The following is a 5798-nucleotide window of genomic DNA, read 5'->3' on the forward strand; positions in this document are numbered from 1 at the left end:
TCGAGACCAGTCTGGCCAACATAGTGAAACCCTGTCTCTATTAAAAATACACAAAAAATTAGCCGGGTGTGGTGGTGTGCGCCTGTAATCCCAGCTAGTTAGGAGGTTGAAGCAGGAGAATCGCATGAACCTGGGAGGCGGAGGTTGCAGTGAGCCAAGATCATGCCACTGCACTTTAGCCTGGGTGACAGAATGAGACTCTGTCTCAAAAAAAAAAAAAATTTTTTTTTGGCCAGGCATGGTGGCTCACGCTGTAATCCCAACACTTTGGGAGGCTGAGGCGGGCAGATCACCTGAGGTCGGGCATTTGAGACTAGCCTGACCAACATGGAGAAACCCCATCTCTACTAAAAATACAAAGTTAGCCAGGCGTGGTGGCGCATGCCTATAATCCCAGCTACACCAGAGGCTGAGGCAGGAGAATCGCTTGAACTGGGAGGCAGAGATTGTGGTGAGCCAAGATCGCACCTCTGCACTTCAGCTTGGGCAACAAGAGTGAAACTCCGTCTCAATAAATACATGAATAAATAAATAAATAAATTTTTTTGAGTCAGGATCTTGCTCTGTCACACAGGCTGGAGTGCAGTGGTACCATGATGGCTCACTGCAGTGTTAATCTCCTGGGTTTAAGCAATCCTCCTGCCTAAGCCTCTTGAGTAGCTGGGATTACAGATGTGCACCATCACATCCAGCTAATTTATTATTATTTTTTGTAGAGACGGGGTCTCTGTGTTGCCCAGGACGGTCTCGAACTCCTGGGCTCAAGCAATCCTCCTGTCTCAGCCTCCTAATGTGTTGTGATTACAGGTGTGAGCCACCACGCTGGGCCACCCACTCTACTCTCTTGGTTTTCCTTCTGTGTCTCTGAGCAATTTCTTCTCCATCTGCTCTACCCACCCTTCAAGTTTTGGTGTTCATACAAATATTGCAGGCCTTTCCACTTCTTGCTTGACAGATTCTCCTGGATGACTTCACCCTGTAACTCCAGAGAGGTAACATTCTCAGGAATTCCCTGTCTAGGTCTGTATATGGGTCTCCTGAGCCTCTGCCCATCCATCTCTTCCCTGCTTATCAGATGTGTCAGCTCAGTACCCACTTCCTTCCAACCCCTGCTCCTCTTCCTGGGTTCCCTACCTTGCTCTATCGCGCCATGCTAGAGAACTGCCAGTCATCTTTGACTTTGCCTTCGAGCAGCTCTAGCCCTGTGTGCCGCTCACATCCATCTACTTCTCCATCCCCATGGCCCTTACTGCTTCTCTTGCTTCATTGCAGCTGCAGAAGCTTGAGCTCCGATCTGCACTCCCCCACCACCCCACTGCCTGCTTAGTCATCCCCACTTCCGGTTCCTGAGGACAAATAGCCTCTTTACACCATGAGTCTGACTTTGTCTTTTCCTGTTTAAATTCCTTTGGGGTGGTGGGGCCAGGCGGCTCATGCCTGTAATCCCAGCACTTTGGGAGGCCAAGGCGGGCGGATCACTTGAGGCCAGGAGTTCAAGACCAGCCTGAGATGAAACCTCATCTGTACTTAAAATACAAAAATTAGCCAGGCGTGATGGCGCATGTCTGTAATCTCAGTTACTCGGAAGGCTGAGGCAGGAGAATTGCTTGAACCCGGGAGGCAGAGGGTGAAGTCAGCCGAGATCGGGCCACTGCACTTCAACCTGGCAACAGAGCAAGACCCTGTCTCAAAAAAAAAAAAAAAATTCCTTTAGGGTCTCCCAATGGCCTCATGAAAAAATCCAAATTTATTAAAATAGTGTTACAGGGTCCTTTATCTTCCGTTCCCTGCTCACCCCTCCAGTCCTACTTCCCAGCACCCTCACCTCACAACCTCCACTGTAACTGCTTGCAGTGCCCCAGGGGGTCATACTCTCCTACCTCTGGGCCTTTACACAGGCAAGTTCTCTTGAGATGTAAATTCTCCATCTCTTGCAAGTTCAGAGGAAGCGCTTAATTGACTTCCTCGAGTGGCTATCTTTAATCAACCTTTAGCTACCAGCTCTGCAGACTTCCTCAAGGAGCTATACTCTGAACTCCTAAAGTTGTCAGGCACACTGATACACATGCACATCATACGTGATACTCACTGTCATACCATATTATAATCGCTATTTTGCTACTTTGGTTTTCTTTTCTGCTTTTTTCTTTTTAATTGCAATTAAGATGTAATAAAATCCTGAAATCTTAAGTGTTCAGTGAGTTTTGTTTTTGTTTTTGTTTTGAGACAGAGTCTCCCTCTGTCACCCAGGCTGGAGTTCAGTGGCGCAATCTCGACTCACTGCAACCTCCACCTCCCAAGTTCAAGTGATTCTCCTGTCTCAGCCTCCCAAGTAGCTGGGATTACAGGTGCCTGCCACATGCCTGGCTAATTTTTGTATTTTTAGTTGAGGTGGGGTTTCACCATCTTGGCCAGGCTGTTCTCAAACTCCTGACCTCATGTGATCTCCCCAACTGTGTTGGGATTATAGGCATGAGCCACCACACCTGGCCACTTCAGTGAGTTTTAATGACCGAATACATTCATGTACTCACCCAGAACAAAATAAGAACATTTCTGTCATCTCAGAAATGTGTGTGTGTTTGTGTATGTCTGTGTGTGTGTCTGTGTGTGTTCCTCTCTAGTCAACATCTCCTCCCATCCACAAAGGCAGCCCACTGTGTAACTGGTTACTTGTCTGGATAGACTATATGCTCCATGAGGGCAGTTACCATGTCTACCTTCTTTTTGTTGCCTAAGCTGGAGTTCAGTGGCACAAACATGGCTCACCACAGCCTCAATCTCCTAGACTCAAGCAATCCTCCTGCCTCAGCCTCCTGAGTAGCGGGGACCATGGGCACATGCCACCACACCCAACCAATTATTGAAAAAAGTTTTGTAGAGACAGGGTCTCCCTATACTGCCTAAGTTGATCTGGAACCCCTGGGCTCAAGTGTTCCTCCCACCTCAGCCTCCCAAAGTGCTAGGATTACAGGTGTGGGCCACCACAGCTGGCCTCCATCTTCTTTTTTTTTTGAGACGGAGTCTCGCTCTGTCGCCCAGGCTGGAGTGCAGTGGCCAGATCTCAGCTCACTGCAAGCTCCGTCTCCTGGGTTCACACCATTCTCCTGCCTCAGCCTCCCGTGTAGCTGGGACTACAGGTGCCCGCCACCTCACCTGGCTAGTTTTTTGTATTTTTTAGTAGAGACGGGGTTTCACCATGTTAGCCAGGATGGTCTCGATCTCCTGACCTCGTGATCCACCCGTCTCTGCTTCCCAAAGTGCTGGGATTACAGGCTTGAGCCACTGCACCCGGCCCATCTTCTTTATACATTTCAAAACCTAACACATAATAGATAACTTAATAAATATAAATGAATGCATGGAATATTGATAGAATGGATAGACAGCAGTTGACAGAATGGATAGACAACTGCTGGTCGCAGTGGCTCACACCTGTAATCCCAGCGCTTTGGGAGGCCGAGGTGGGCAGATCACCTGAGGTTGGGAGTTCAAGATCAGACTGACCAGCATGGAGAAACCCTGCCTCTACTATAAATACAAAATCAACCGGGCGTGATGGCACACACCTGTAATCCCAGCTACTCAGGAGGCTGAGGCAGGAGGATTGCTTGACCCCGGGCGGTGGAGGTTGCAGTGAGCCAAGATCGTGCCATTGCACTTCAGCCTGGGTGACAAGAGCGAAACTCCGTGTCAAAAAAAAAAGAAAAAGAAAAGAAAACTGCAGTGATTACATTAATTTATTGGGATATTTTGGAGATTAACATCACTGACTATAATAAAAATAGTTAAGGGCTCCTGTCTCCTTGAGCCTTTGTTCACCCCTGCACTGGTCATGAGACCTTTCTGCTGAAGTTACAATTCAAGGATTAGGCATTCCATCCCCAATCACAGTTGGCAAAAGTCAAAATAAATCTTTCTGGATTCCACAAAATTTGAATTTCACACTGAAGTGATTCAATTTTAAGGCATATTTGCTTCAAGTCAAGTGTACCGTATATGTAATAATATCATCTCAAACAGCTACAGAAATGTGAAAATACAACATTTCAGACATTCACCACCAGACGTCACTGATAGGTTGCAGTTATCATATTTAGCATAAGCTTCAGGTATTAAAAGTAGGCTGGGTGCGGTGGCTTACGTCTGTAATCCAGTGCTTTGGGAGGCCAAGGCGGGAGGATCACTTCAGGTCAGGAGTTTGAGACCAGCCTGTTCAACATGGTGAAACCCCGTCTCCACTGAAAATACAAAAATTAGCCAGGCATGGTGGAGCATGCCTGTAATCCCAACTACTTGGGAGACTAAGGCATAAGAATTGCTTGAACCTGGGGAGGCAGAGGTTGCAGTGAGCTGAGATCACGCCACTGTACTCCAGCCTGGATGACAGAGTGGGACTCTGTCTCAAAAAAAAAAAAAAGAAGTAGATTAAGTCAACTCTCCCCACCCTGTTGAGAAGTGCTGACAGAATCAAGAAGACAATAAATAGGACTAAGCCTCGTTTCAAAGATCATAATCAACACATTTATTAAAACCTTAATTGTGTATGGTGCCATGCCATGCTAAATGATTCACACAGAATTAGCTAAACCTTGCCTCTCTCCTCTAACAGTTTACAATCCAAGGCAGACAGGCTGACGCTCTTGCACATTTATAGCCAAATTAGACAGACACAATGAAGTACAAACATTGTCAATTGATAAATGAACAAAATAGACATTCAGAGAAGGAGATATTCAGATGGCTGCGATAAGAAGAGTTGCCTTGGCCGGGCGTGGTGGCTCAAGCCTGTAATCCCAGCACTTTGGGAGGCCGAGACGGGCGGATCACGAGCTCAGGAGATTGAGACCATCCTGGCTAACCCAGTGAAACCCTGTCTCTACTAAAAAATACAAAAAACTAGCCAGGCGAGGTGGCGGGTGCCTGTAGTCCCAGCTACTCCGGAGGCTGAGGCAGGAGAATGGCGTAAACCCAGGAGGCGGAGCTTGTAGTTGAGCTGAGATCCGGCCACTGCACTCCAGCCCGGGCGACAGAGCAAGACTCCGTCTCAAAAACCAAAGAAGAGTTGCCTTGAAAATTTCAATTTCAGACTATGCAGGATAAAAAGATTAGTACTTTTATCCATCACCACCTTCATTTACAATTATATAAGAACATACATGTGCCTAGGCTGGGCACGGAGGCCTCACACCTGTAATTCCAGCACTTTGGGAGGCCGAAGTGGGTGGTGGATCACAAGGTTAGGAGTTAGAGACCAGCCTGACCAACATGGTGAAACAGCGTTTCTACTAAAAATACAAAAATTAGCCAGGTGTTGCTATGTTGCCCAGGCTGGTCTCAGACTCCTGGCCTCAAGCAGTCCTCCTGCCTTGGCCTTCCAAAATGGTGGGATTACAAGCATGACCCACCATGCATGGCTGCCTGTAGTAATTTTGTAATAGACCATAATTTCAAATGGTATTCTCGAACACACATCTGACTATGTCTTTGCTAAAAGATTAATAAAATAGTCTTTTCTTTTCAGCACTGCTGGTAAGATTTCCAAAACAGCTTTTTTGATCTTGCATTGAATTTTTTTTTGTTTTAACGATTCAATTCTTTTTTTTTTTTTTTTTGAGACAGAGTCTCGCTCTGTCACCCAGGCTGGAGTGCTGTGGCCGGATCTCAGCTCACTGCAAGCTCCGCATTCCGGGTTCACGCCATTCTCCTGCCTCAGCCTCCCAAGTAGCTGGGACTACAGGCGCCCCCACATCGCCCGGCTAGTTTTTTGTAGTTTTTAGTAGAGACGGGGTTTCACC

The sequence above is a fragment of the Colobus angolensis genome, unplaced genomic scaffold (assembly GCF_000951035.1).
Source record: "Colobus angolensis palliatus isolate OR3802 unplaced genomic scaffold, Cang.pa_1.0 Scaffold28, whole genome shotgun sequence".
NCBI classification, from domain to species: Eukaryota; Metazoa; Chordata; class Mammalia; order Primates; family Cercopithecidae; genus Colobus; species Colobus angolensis.